This window comes from Carassius auratus, chromosome 21 (genome assembly GCF_003368295.1).
Source record: "Carassius auratus strain Wakin chromosome 21, ASM336829v1, whole genome shotgun sequence".
In the NCBI taxonomy this organism is placed as follows: Eukaryota; Metazoa; Chordata; class Actinopteri; order Cypriniformes; family Cyprinidae; genus Carassius; species Carassius auratus.
In genome coordinates this window covers 26,160,175-26,174,767 of record NC_039263.1, presented here as the reverse complement: position 1 = coordinate 26,174,767, position 14,593 = coordinate 26,160,175, and the positions used below count along the sequence as shown (strand labels likewise).

Genomic DNA, 14,593 nt, shown 5'->3' with positions numbered 1-14,593 from the left:
AGGTCAAATCTATCCATCGTAGAGATAATGCATTCAGTTTATTTTAGCCTATAATTCAATCTAGTAAAGACTGAAAACAGATAACAAGTCTTCTGAACGGATGGTGGAGCTACAGGTCTCGAGTCTGATCAGAAATAACCAGGTTCAGAGGTCAAGTGTCAGAGGTGATGAAACATCCTCAGAGGACTACTGCTATCAATAGTCTGGGAACTGATACTGTTAAAACTAAACGTTGTGTTCCATTTAACATATATTAATATATACAGAGATCTGATCATTATTAACATTATTTTTAATAGAAAATAATGCAGCATCCATTATTAATGTGTTTATTTTTCTCCCACAGATGTTTAGCTCACTGTACATTTATTTGGCACAAAAACAATCAGCATCTCAATTTTAACAAATACATTTCTCTAAATAATACATCATAAAATAATCACAAACACATCTAAACAGAAAATGGATACACAAATCAATTGGCAGCAAATAATACTTCAAAATAATACCTTTAAGAATATGTCAAATGAAGAATCAATCAGTAATATCAGTCAGATAATGTGTTTCAGGAGTCAATGTATATCGAACGGAAACAGTTCATATTTATTTTTCATATTTACATTAGCAGTCAAAAGTATTTGGACAGCAAAATTGTTTAAATGATTCTTAAAGAAATCTCTTCTGCTCACCAAGCCTTCATTTATTGATGCAAACATAGATATTGAGTTTTACTGCTTAAAATAAATGCTTTCTATTTTAATATATTTTAAAATATTATTTTAATAACTGTATTTTATTTCTCAATTCTCTCCCAAACTGACTAATAAACAAGAAGAAGATGAAGAAGAACAAGAATGGCATGTTATACTGCTTCATTGGTGACAGTATGTACAATATTTATACATTATATTTATTTGAACATTTATAGTTTCTTGTTTTTTATTTTATTTATTTATTTTTTGGTTAACTTTTTTTTTCACTCAAAATTCCACATTACATGGAAAACCAAATTAGAAACAGCAGATCAAGACTACTAAAAAAATTTATATATATATATATATATATATATATATATATAGTATATAAAAAAGCCATGTTGTCATTTTTCCTTTCTTTTTTTAATAACTGTGTGATTGTTGATCTCTGTGCTGTTTTGCAACATTTAGTTAATAGTGTTTATGACATATTTAATTTTATCTAGAGTCTTCTGAAAATGAGAAGCTGTTTGTCTCGTGTAATGAATAAACTTCCGAGTTCGTGATATGATTTTTCCTGGTTTTCTCGCGTTTGCTGGTTGATTCATTTCAGCGATTGAATTTTGAACATTAGAAACAACATCAAGAGCAAGAAACAGAGATGAGAGTACACCAGTGGCTCTGGCAGCCTTTGCAGGATCACGTACAGCTCTGACAGCCTTCTCATACACACAGATGTCTTTGGCAGCCTCTGCACAATATTTTCCAACTAGAGCCACATCAGCTGCTTTTGCAGTATTTAATACATCATTAAAACCTCTTACTGGTGTCTGAAACTCCAGCTTACTTAAAATCTCATTGTTCTGTTGAATATCTGCAGTGATGTTAGAAATTATACTCAGATGCTCAGTCATTGGTTTGATTGTCTCCAGGAAATCACTGATGATCTTCACAACAGTCGGACGTAGTTTTCTTTGCTTGAGTATGTTAATGATGTTTGATGCTGCACGTGTTACTCCTCCAGCTACTAAAGCAACAGCTGCAACAGCAGTAACACACAAAGAAGCTCATAATGTGACTGGAGATAAAGCCAGACCCACTGCTCCAACTGATGATCCAGCCAAACTGACCACTGTAGCGTTCTTGTGCACAATTCAATCACATCAGAGATGTCCTCCAGTTTCTTCATTTGATCAGTGAGTGTGGGGAGATTTCTCTTATATTCTGACTTTAGTTCCTCAATGGTTCTCTTGAAAGAATCAACAGTTTGAAGTTTCCTGAAACATCAAAACCTTTATCAGGATTAAAAAGTATTTAAGATTTGATTTGTGTGCTTTTTAATTAATTGTTTAAATGATTTTTAAAGAAGTCTCTTACCAGTATTTAGCAACTAAATATTTGCCATAATGTAGCTTTAAAAAATGACTGTACTTCTAATAACATCAATAAACTGATGAAGCCAAGACTTAGAGCAAGGAAACTCTTACCGCTGTAGTATCTCCTCTGGTTTACTCCCAGCACCTGCATTTGATATTAAACATTTCCAAAGATTATGATAAAGATTAAATAATTGCCAGTACAAATAACTTTCTTTGTTTTTAATTCTAAATCATTTTCATCTACATTTGACATGAGGATGTGATTTCTGAGGATCATTTGTTTATTTATTTGAACACAAAATTAATGACGATAAAAAATTCTTCATCATGTAATTTATGGACTTACAGTTAAAGTAAGGAGGAAGACCAATACTCTTATCTAAAGCATCGCTGTCATCACCGGATCCAGACAGTTTGCGACGGCGATCCATTTCTTGGGATTAGTTTACTTCAAGCAGAAGGAGCTGAGTGAAATATTCAGAAAGAAATTCAGAAAGATACACAGTTTGACTTGTGATTAAATCACACATGTTGATTCGTCTGGTCCCCGGCTGAGTCTGGGTTCTCCCAATGTTTTTTATTTTGTATTTTTTCCTGCATTTCCTTGCCACTATCGCCTTTGGCCTGCTTAGACTTACCCTTTCCTATTTTTCCAGTATTATTAAATTGAATAACATGTGTAATATGGTTTTCTATAAATAACAGGTAAAACAAGCAGTTTCAGTTAATAAATGTTTCTGTTGATGGATGAATATTCTGGCTTCCCAGACATTACAACAACAGCGAGAGTGAGAAGATTTGTGCGTGCGATCTTCCAAAGCGTTCAAACCCTTGCCTCAGATCGTGTGCAAATATAAGCTCTCTCTGAAGTATTGTGTTTAAATTGACAAATTCACACTGAAATTGTGTCTTGGTAAGTATCCTACAGCCGACTTAAAGTAGGTCTACTGGATCAGTGCAGTGCATTAAAGTGACTTTATATTAATCAAACAGCAACAACAATGAAATCACTTACTGCTCTTGATTAAAGATTTTGTACCTTTAATTAAGAATAATCTTTGCTGTTTTACATTTGATTACTTTATTCAGTTTTTCTACCTAAAAACTAATACTAGACCCCCTAAATAAAATCACGAAAATCAGTTTATTTTATTTGTATCTTTACTCTTTTGTATTTATTTGTGTTGTTGCTTGTAGTTAGATAGAATATTCTTAATGATATGATAAAATATATTGTGACGAGTGGTGCGGAGCCGAGAGCCGTGGGAACAGAGCGAAGTCGGTGAAGTGATTGGAAATGAGCGACACCTGCTCGACCCATTGGTCTCGAGTCCCACGGAGGAGATGGAAAGATATAAAACAGGAGCGACGACAGTGACGGACGAGAGAGGACCAGGACTGGGCTTTATTTTATGTTTTGTTTGTGCGCGGCAGTCGTCCGTGAGGGGCTGTCGAGCTAGTTTGTGTTTATTTTATTATTAAAGTCTTTATCGGATTGTCCGCTGGTTCCCGCCTCCTTCTTCCCGTGATCATGTAGTTTTATTGTTACATTGGTGCCGAGGCCCGGGAGAAGGAAGGACGCGCTGCTGAAGATCCCTCGCCGCTGTGGGGAATCCGCGGTGCCATCGAGCTGGTGAGGAGTGTGGTGCCATGGACGCTCGAGGCAGTGGGCTGGAGTGAGTTTCCGGGGACGGATGAGAAGGTATCACTCATTTCCAATCACTCCACCGGCCTCGGCCCGTTCCCACGGCTCTCGGCCCCGCCTCACTCGTCACAATATGTTTTTTTAAAGTTTAGTTTTTTCCATGAATATAGCAATACCGAACCAAAACCGTACCAAAACCAATTTTATTATGTGCTATCAGCCTATTTAAAGCTATTATAATCCCCCTGTATCCTCTGAGTAAGAACAGAACTGGTGAGTTTGTGCCGTGTGTTCACTGTTGGCCAAGCAAATTACTACAAATAATCAAAAGTATGGGATTTCCAGAATAATCAAATATCTAAATTAATACATAAACAAAATTTATGATCAGTTTTTAATAAACTTTGTCTAAATTTGATTATCACTTGGAGTCAGGTTGAACATGGAGCCAGACTAAACTGTAAAGTAAATCCTGATAAATGTAGAAGTGCAGGTAAAAGACTGAATATGCATCAAACCTTCAACCAGGAGCTGGACTATCTTTCTTGAGCCGGTGAGTGGATCCTTACACCATTATATGTTTTGGCCTCAGAGGGGATCTGTTAAATACAGCAGAAAGTGTAATGAAGCAGAATGTATAACCTCCTCAGTTTTTCATTTTGGTAAAGAATTTATTTTTCATTTTAATTTACATTTGTCTACAAAACATATTTAAGATATCTATCTATCTATCTATCTATTATATATATATATATATATATATATATATATATATATATATATATATATATATATATATATATGCAGGAATCTTTATAGCCTATCAAAAGATCTTTAAAAATAAAAATAATAATACTGTCATTAATTACTCCCTCATGTCGTTTCTAATCTGTAAAACCTGTAAAACCATCATCGGAACACAAATCAAGATATTTTTGATACACTCAAGGACACAAACACGATCAAGGCTCAGAAACGTAGCAAAGACATTATTAAAATAGTCCATGTGACACCAGTGGTTCAACAGTAACGTTATGAATCTATAGAATACTTTTTGTGTGCAAGTAAAACAATAATAATGACTTTATTCAGCAATTTCTCTCTGTCGTGTCACCCTATTGTGCATTTTGGAGAGTATCACATATACAAAGAACGAATGCTGTTCTGTGTCAGAATCACATTCATGATACGCTGTTTACGTTATTCTTACGCTTTGATCTGAACATAAACAATGTATCCATGTACATACGTTGCATATGTTGTTTACATGTGATATTCTCAAATGGAGTATAGCGTGATGTGGAGGAGACAAATTGTTGAATTAAGTCGTTATTATCGTTTTACACAAATTCTCGTAGATTCGTAAAGTTACGTGGATCCGTGTCACATGGACTATTTTAATGATTTCCTACGTTCCTGTAACTTGATCTTCTTGTGAGTTTGGAACGACATGAGGGTGAGTAATTAATGACAACATTTTCATTTTGGGGTGAACTATCACTTTAAGATCATGAGATTGTCGGCTTGTACTGTCTGATTACACGCGCTAACATGCTAGTGTAAAAACAAAAACAAAAACCTACAGAGAGTAACTATAGATGGTAGTGGTTTTCAAACCGGTTTTAAACATATAACATTAAACATATAACGATGATGATTATTGTCTGCTGTTGTCAATAATGTGGCAGTAGCCTGAGAGGTTAAAGGTTGAAGCTAAATGTCTCATATTTTCAGTTTATTCTAAGACTTTCACAGTTTGTTCTTAACAAAATTATAATAAAGAATTTCAACAACACTGCAGCTGAGGAGACTTTATCTGTGTCTGGAAATACTTTGGATCTGGAAAAACTGAAATGAAACGTAAACCAGCACTTTGTTGGAATATGTAATTAAAATATTGAATTGTTTAAAACATTTATTTATTAATTTAATTTTATAAAACTTTTTTTAAAGAAAGAATAATATGCAAATAAAAAATAACTATATAAAATAATTATATAATATAATTCTCAGTATGATTTAACAGTAGGCCTAATCAGGTTTCCATCCAGTTGTTTTATGCATAAATAAATAAAAAAAAACAAAAAAAAAAACACGGCAAATCAGTAAGTGGAGAAGCTCAGCTATGGCTGAAAACTAAACAGAAGTAGCAGCTTCCCTGAGAGTGAAGTTAGATCGGTACAGACAGGCCTACAGTATGTCCAGAAACGGCCTCTCATAAATATCTGACTGAATCAGACTGTCTGTGTTATGACCCTCACTCTCGACATACTCTTTTGGTATAATATGACATAAACATGTTTTAATAAATGATGCAAGACACAGAAAGTCACAGCATTAGCATGCAGCTGGAGAAAATAAACACTGGTTGACCCCGCTCTCCCCCAACATTCATTTACACGACATAAAATCATTAAATCAGATTTAGACTTTTTAAAACTTGCCTCACAGAAAAAAATAACTTTGAATATACAATATTTTTTTGGGATCTGACCTCGAGCGTCGAAATGTTTGTCTGTCGTCAGTTTAAGCGAGAAAATACTTTCGTTTTCAAAAACAACGAGCAGCACGATTCGTGCAGAAATTAGAGGCAAGAGAGTGACGTCATCAGAGAAACATGTTGCGTTCAGCTCGCATCCGAATAGTTTAAAGTTTTACACAGAGTCTGAACAGTGACAAACATACTTCATACATAAGATTTGCAATTGCATTACGACGATCCTCTAAAATAATTTATATATATTTGTTTTTGTATTTTATGAAAAGATAATACGACATGGGATCAACAACGAAGAAAGCTTTCAAACCGAAAGTAAATCTAAAGTAGAACGTAAGTACAAAATGAGGAAATATTCACGTGTGTCAATTTAAGATACACAATTAATTCATTGAAAAGTAATCTCGAATCATTCCTAATGGCAGAAAGTTACCTTTTTGACCACGATTGAGATTTACAGCAGATCACAGCGACGCTCGCGCAGTTTATAGCGGAACTCTCCACTGAGAACTTCCGGAAGCAGAAAACAGGCCAGAACTTAAAGTGCGTCATAAGAATAATTTCTGCCGTGTATCATAAAATCTGCGTGAGGCTGAAATATGATATCAAGGATAGTAATGTAAAATATACTGGATTTCTGCTAACGCATGTGCTTTACAAGTATGTGCAGTATTTATTATGTGTTTTGGAGCTGATGTTTGTCAGTCATCAGCTGAACATGAACTCTCTCAAAATAACGCACATGTAGGAACTATTGTGCACTGAATAAATGCTCAAAGCATGAAAACAAAGAAAGAAAGCTTGTTTTAAAGTCACTTAATTAAATACTTATTCTCTAAGTGTCAAAATGCCAAGGGGCTCCTCATTAGGGCAGATATATTACAATAATATTTTAATTATGATATCTTGAAGTTAATTAGCTACAATACAACTAAATGTAATATAAGATATAAATAGGCATCTGGATATTTGATGCTTACCATGTATCTGTCCTTTTATATAATGTGGGCTATAGAGTGAATATATAATCATTTAGGAGATGCTTTTATCCAAAGTGTCTTACAGATAATAAATCCCAAACCAGACTGTCATATAAACATAGATTATTGTGTTTAGACTGCCATATACTTATTTTACATATAAACTATTATAATGAAGATAAACTGATTTGAAGGAAACATGAAGGCAAACAAACTTGTGTGTGGATGTAATTTTGATGATGCAGGGACAACAAGACTTTACCTTAAATAAGACTGAACAAGTACACGATTAAACAATATAGAGTAAAAACACATTATCTGCAAACCTAGAGATGACTCTGTGTCCTATCAAATAAAGGAAAAGCCCACAAAATAATAATAAATGAAGATGTAATCTGGCTTTGATTAATAGTGGAGTGATAAGATCATCTGCCGGTGAACGAGTGAAAGGTGAATTAATAATTTAAATGAGAAATTACATTTTGCGTAACCAGCATTTCTCCTGATGTCTGTCCTGCAAACCTAGAAAACTTGCTGCTAGATTTTCTTTATGTTAACACAATAAACTGTGCACATTTTTTTAGTTTATCATATTAACTAGACTGCTAAAACTAAAACTACTGTCGTTTGCAATGTGTAGTTTCAGTAGCTAATAAGAAAATTCACAAAATCACATACATTTTAAAAACAAATATAAATGAACATATTACAAATCTCATTTTCAATCTCATCTCACCATCTAACCAGCTTTTAATGATAAGAGACAGACACAAGAGCAAATCAGCAGAGGAGGACACTTACACTTACAGTAGCGGTGCTGATTAACAACAGGTGCTGCTAATTAACTTAGAAAATCAAGAGATACAACAGCCATACACAAAGATACCTACAATAACATAACACACACACACAGTCACACACACACACACACACACACACACACACACACACACACACACACAGTCACACACACAGAAGATTTGACTAAATACATACAAATTCAGGTCTATATTTATAAGCACAGAATTTCAATTGCATAAAAAAAGTATTAGGGCATTATAAATAAAACAAATTCATGAATGTGTTCCCTGCTGAAGACTCGCAGTAATTTCTATCTTTGTCCACCAGATGACAGAAGAAGATCCTCAAACACAGAGGATCGTGTTTCACATCATGAATCATAAACTCACTGATCCTCAAACACACATCTGAGTCTGGATCATATTCTGTTACAGAAACACTGTTATTATGACACAGACAGCTTCATGAAGAAACCGGTTTTAGAGAAGAAGAAAGAGCGATGCATGCCCTTACGAAAAAAAGAAGTTTATTCAAGTGTGCTATTAGTGTACTTCTTTTAAACAAAGAATAGGAAAGTATGCTTTTAGTTTACTTTTTATGTACTCCTCAGAAATATACTTAAAATGATATTTAAGGATACTTTACTTGTACTTACAAAAAGTCTAAATATATTTGAGCTATACTTGTGCTCCTAGAATGTGCTGCCTTCGATATCCCACAATCCTGTGCGTTCCATTCTGTGACAGTTAAGGTAAAACATAAAGATGGCGTCTGAAGTTGCAGTCGGTGGTCAGTTTGTGTGTAAATGTATGTTTTTGTGCAAAGTTTTCCACTTTTTATGTATTTTCTAGTGAGAAATTATCTATTTTTATCACCACAGCTCTCTTTGTTTTGCTGTAGATTATTAAACCCTTACTCTGCCTCAGAAGATGTTCCCTAAATCCCTAAATCAGTTTCATGAGATGCCTGCAAAGTTATTTCCTGATACGACAGAGAGTTTTCTACAGATACTAACACACGTAATCTAACACGATCATCTGACATAAAACAGCATCAAAACTGTAAGGTTATAGATTAAAATGTTGACGGATGAAGAGGTAATAATTACAGTCAAGCTTCATCTATGTTTTGATTATCATTCTGAATCCAATTCATAGTCTTTATTCAGCTTTTCGTTCAAATGGTATTTCTTTATTTTTTATGAAACTTACCCACATTAAAGTGTTTTAGAAAAGAATGAATAAAGCTAGAATAAAATGTTTTTTTGTTTACAATCAGATACTCTGTTCTTTCTTTGGATGTTGTGTATGTTCAGATATCCACAAAACAAAATATATACACATTAATACCTAATGTAAAGTTCACTTAAAGAAAACTTATAAGTATACTTGCAGTATAACACAACTGAACTAGTTGTTTACTGAGACTATACTCCAAAGTGAATAAAGTATTTATTTAGTAAACTATCAGTGAACCTATAAGTTCACTTTTAGTATTTAAAATATACTTGAACGTTACTTAAGTATACTTAATAAAAGAAACTTGAGTTCTACTACTTTTTGGTAAGGGTGGGTTTGAGATGAGTTATATGATGTACAATGTTTATAATGACTGAAAGGTAGACAGTTATGACAGTTTGTCCAAATAAATAATGTTCACAGCTAAACATGTTTTAATAAGAGCAATCACTGCTGACGGGGATCTTTATAATGAGAGAGACCAGTTTGCTGTAACGAGACAGACTTTATCTAATATCTCATCTCTTAAGATCAGAGCTAGATTTGATAATGTGACTTTGTTTGATGGTGTAGAAAGTGAAGGCACAGGGGTATGAATATCATCAACAATATCCCTTCATGTGTTAACCTTTGAACATGATGAGTAATAATAGTAGCGTTTTTCATCCTAGAATCAAACCATTCAAGCCTCGAAACATAACCACACACAAACTGTCAGATACACACACTTCTGCTCAAAGACTGTTTCCTGTTATAATGTGTGTCTTCTCATCAGATGAAACTCCCTCATTCTGAAACTCAACACAAGATGATTACAGAAGCTCTTACTGTAGTCAAACTGTGACACTAAAATAAAAAAAATGTAAATACACAGTGACATAGCAAAGATAGTAATAAGAATATATTGTATTATAGTCTAATATCACCAACACAAGAACAACAGACTGGAGATTTGATGAAAAAGAAAGAGGTCTGCTTCTAAACAAATGCTTTTATCTCCTTTACATCATTGATGTAGAAACATGTTTTTACTGAACACTGTTTTATTTCAGCAGGAATTGATTCAATAATATATTTCTGTTTTGCCTCAAGAAGCAAAGTAAAGTCCATGTGTTGCATGCAAGAAAGAGCTTGATCTATTGTTCTGATGACCAATGTTCAAAACATCTTCTTGTGTTGATGACAGACTGATGATTTTTGGGTGAACTATCACTTTAAGAGCTCTATAGTGTAGATTGGGGAGAGGGTCCTGGAGGGGCACTATCCTGAAGAGTTTAGCTCAAGTCAAACTAGACGCATGTTCTGTTACTTCTACAGTCAGAAATCTGGGTGTTATATTAGACAGCAACTTGTCTTTTGAAAATCATATTTCCCAGTGTTACAAAAACTGCATTCTTCCATCTTAGAAACATTGCCAAGCTACGAAACATGTTATCTGTTTCTGATGCAGAAAAGCTAGTTCATGCATTCATGACCTCTAGACTGGACTATTGTAATGCACTTCTAGGTGGTTGTCCTGCTTCTTCAATAAACAAGCTACAGGTCGTCCAAAATACAGCAGCTAGAGTCCTTACCAGGTCAAGAAAATATGATCATATTACCCCAATTTTACAGTCTCTGCACTGGCTACCTATTAAGTTCTGTATCAGTTACAAATTATCATTACTTACCTATAAGGCCCTAAATGGTTTAGCTCTTGGTATCTAACAAGCCTTCCTGATAATGTTCGGGGTTCAGACTCACTCTCTCTGTTTAAATCTAGATTAAAAACGCATCTCTTTCGCCAAACATTCGAATAATGCATCTCATAATTTGTGACTGCAGTTGTATCTGATCAAATGCACATTCTTATTCTTTAGCTTGGGTTAAACTAATTAATTTTACTTTGTTGGAACAGCAGCTATGCTAATGATGTCTCTACACTCAAAAAAAAATTTAACCCCAAAAGTTAAAACTTATTTAATTCAATTAGATGTCAATTTTACATCCAATTTAATCACATAAATCCAACGCAAAAGTTAATATTTGTTTAAGCTTCACCGTTTCATGTTCAGTTAACGTAAATGAATTAAATACATTTTATGAAAACTGATGAACTGTGATTTAAGCTTGTATAATACTTAAACTTTACTCATTTTCAATAACTTATGCTTTATATAAGCACCTTACATTTTCTTAATTCTATTAAATAAATGGACAAAACATTACATTTACGTTACATTTTCAAACCTTTATTGTTGTAATTGAAAATGAAAAAAGTGAAATGACATTCAGCCAAGTATGGTGACCCATACTCAGAATTTGTGCTCTGCATTTAACCCATCCGAAATGCACACACACAGAGCAGTGAACACACACACACACACTGTGAGCACACACCCGGAGCAGTGTTCATCATTTATGCTGCGGCGCCCGGGGAGCAGTTGGGGGTTCGATGTCTTGCTCAAGGGCACCTAAGTCGTGGTATTGAAGGTGGAGAGAGAACTGTTCATGCACTAACCACACCCACAATTCCTGCCGGCCTGGGACTCGAACTCACAACTTGTCAATTGCCAGTCCGACTCTCTAACCATTGGGCCGCAACTTCCCTATTTTTATAAGTTTAGCTAACTTGGCAGGTCCTCAACCCAACCACAAGCTCCACACTTCACCACAATGGTAACTCGCACAAAATACACCAATATAAAGTATTTTAACATGCCTACATAATAGAGGATTAGACATGAAAAAGTCTCCTTATTATCACATTTTACTAAAAACTGCATAAAATAACACTTTATTTCAACATTTTCTCTCCCCATATCCAGTCCTGTGCAAAGCATGATGGGAAGTGTAAAACTTATTTTGAGGTACTTGATTGAAACATGTTCTTTCAAAATGAAACCTTTATGTTAAACCAACGAGTGACAGTTTTGACACAATCATGTTGAACTGAAAAATAGCCAAAATGGCATTAATTCAACATGAATTGTTCAGGTAAAGTGAACAAAACTGAAAAATCATTTTTTTGAGTCTATTTGTTTCTCTGTTTTGGTAACTAGGATTTACACAAGCTCCAGTCTGGATCCAGAACATCTGAGAAGAGATGATGCTGACCCTCAGAGGACCCCAGATGATGCTAACCCTGAATCAACAACAGAACTAACAAATATTGCTACTTACTATGCAATCACATTATAATTGCTATTAATAATGTTCATTGTCTGGTTGACTATGTCTTGTTTTAATTTTTCTGAAAATTCATGTCATATGCAAATTTAATAGAATCTATAGCCATTTGCACTATAGTGTAAGTAGCCACTGCATTTCTTATTTTAATATTTCCTCTGTCATGGTTCTTGTTTATCTATTTATTAACCATAATTTTGGACATAGTTATTTTGCTTTGGCAATACTACATGTGAAATATTTAAGCCAATAAAGTAGTTTTAAGTTCAGCTGACATCATACAGTATATATTCAGTGTCTGCATCACATTTTATGCATGTTGCCTCCAAAAAACCAAATAGATTTTTATTACAAAGAACAAAACAGTAAATATAATTGGATATAGAAATATAGATTAAGACTGTAGACATGACACAACAGCAACAAAAACCTACTAATTCTGAAATTCACCTCCATCACTGATAAAACAATCAGCCGAGCAGTAGCCCTCAAATACTTTGAACGAATAAAACCCACACAGGACTCCTGTCCAATATTTACCAAATTTGACTCGGACCATCTTCAGACCATGCTGGCAAAAATGTATGACTTTCTTGTCGATATACGAAATGGTTTTCCTTTAAAGCATCAACGAATTTGCTGGAAAGATACCAAACCTTATCTGAAGCTCTGCAAAGCTTTGACATATTTACACCAAACATTGTACGTGCCATTGTCACATCACACTGACCACACCACATTCATTTGGTAAAAGCACTACATATTGGTCAAGAGTAATAAACCATTTATTAGCCATTAATTATGAAATTTCCATTAGCCTATTTTAATGCATTAACCTATTTCAATAAACAATTAGTCTCAAAATATTCCTTGGGTCATGCTGGCAACATACCAATTATGCAAAAGTAATTACATTTCAATATTTTATTCAGAATACAACATAGATGAGATATCAAATGTTTAAACTGAGAAAATTTATAATTTTAATGGGAAAATAAGTTGATTTCATATTTTATGGCATCAACAAATCTCAAAAAAGTTGGGACAAGGCCATGTTTACCGCTGTGTGTCATCCCATCTTCTTTTTATAACAGTCTGCAAATGTCTGGGGACTGAGGAGACAGGTGTTTCAAGTTTAGGAATATGAATGTTGTCCTATTCTTGTCTAATACAGGCTTCTAGTTGCTCAAATATCTTAGGTCTTCTTTGTCACATCTTCCTCTTTATGATGTGCCAAATGTTTTCTATGGGTGAAAGATCTGGACTGCAGGCTGGTCATTTCAGACCCGGATCCTTCTTCTACACAGCCATGATGTTGTAATTGATGCAGTATGTGATCTGACATTGTCATGATGGAAAATGCAAGGTCTTCCCTGAAAGAGACGAGGTCTGGATGAGAGCATATGTTGTTCTAGATCTTGGATATACCTTTCAGCATTGATGGAGCTCATCTTTCCAGATGTGTAAGCTGCTCATGCCACACACACTCATGCAACCCAACACCATCAGAGATGCAGCTTCTGAACTGAGCACTGTTAACAACTTGGGTTGTCCTTGTCCTCTTTAGTCCGGATGACATGGCGTCCCAGTTTTCCAAAAAGAACTTCAAATGTTGATTCGTCTGACCACAGAACAGTTTTCCACTTTGCCACAGTTTATTTTAAATGAGCCTTGGCCCAGAGAAAACACCTGTGCTTCTGGATCATGTTTAGATATTACTTCTTTTTTGACCTATAGAGTTTTAGCTGGCAACGGCGAATGACACGGTGGATTGTGTTCACCGACAGTGTTTTCTGGAAGTATTCCTGATCCCATGTTGTGATCTCCATTACAGTATCATTCCTGTATGTGATGCAGTGCGTCTAAGAGCTGAAGATCATGGGCATCCAGTCTGGTTTTCTGGCCTTGACCCTTACACACAGAGATTGTTCCAGATTCTCTGAATCTTTGGATGATATTATACACTGTAGATGATGATAACTTCAAACTCTTTGCAATTTTTCTCTGAGAAACTCTTTCTGATATTGCTCCACCATTGTTCGCTGCAGCATTGGGGGAATTGGTGATCCTCTCCCCATCTTGACTTCTGAGAGACACTGACACTCTGAGAGGCTCTTTTTATACCCAATCATGTTCCCAATTGACCTAATAAGTTACAAATTGGTCTTCCAGCTGTTCCTTATATGTACA

The 14,593-nt window shown here is 34.7% G+C and overlaps 1 long non-coding RNA gene across 1 annotated transcript; it reads right to left on the bottom strand.

Annotated features, from left to right (window-relative positions):
- Nucleotides 1-313: 313 nt before the first annotated feature.
- LOC113039128 (uncharacterized) lies at nucleotides 314-6,749 on the bottom strand. Its single transcript, XR_003274879.1, has 5 exons — nucleotides 6,650-6,749; nucleotides 4,238-4,318; nucleotides 2,421-2,538; nucleotides 2,183-2,216; nucleotides 314-1,972 (listed from the first exon to the last, which is right to left on the bottom strand). It is a non-coding gene; the product is annotated as an uncharacterized LOC113039128 (long non-coding RNA).
- Between the last annotated feature and the right edge of the window lie 7,844 nt (nucleotides 6,750-14,593).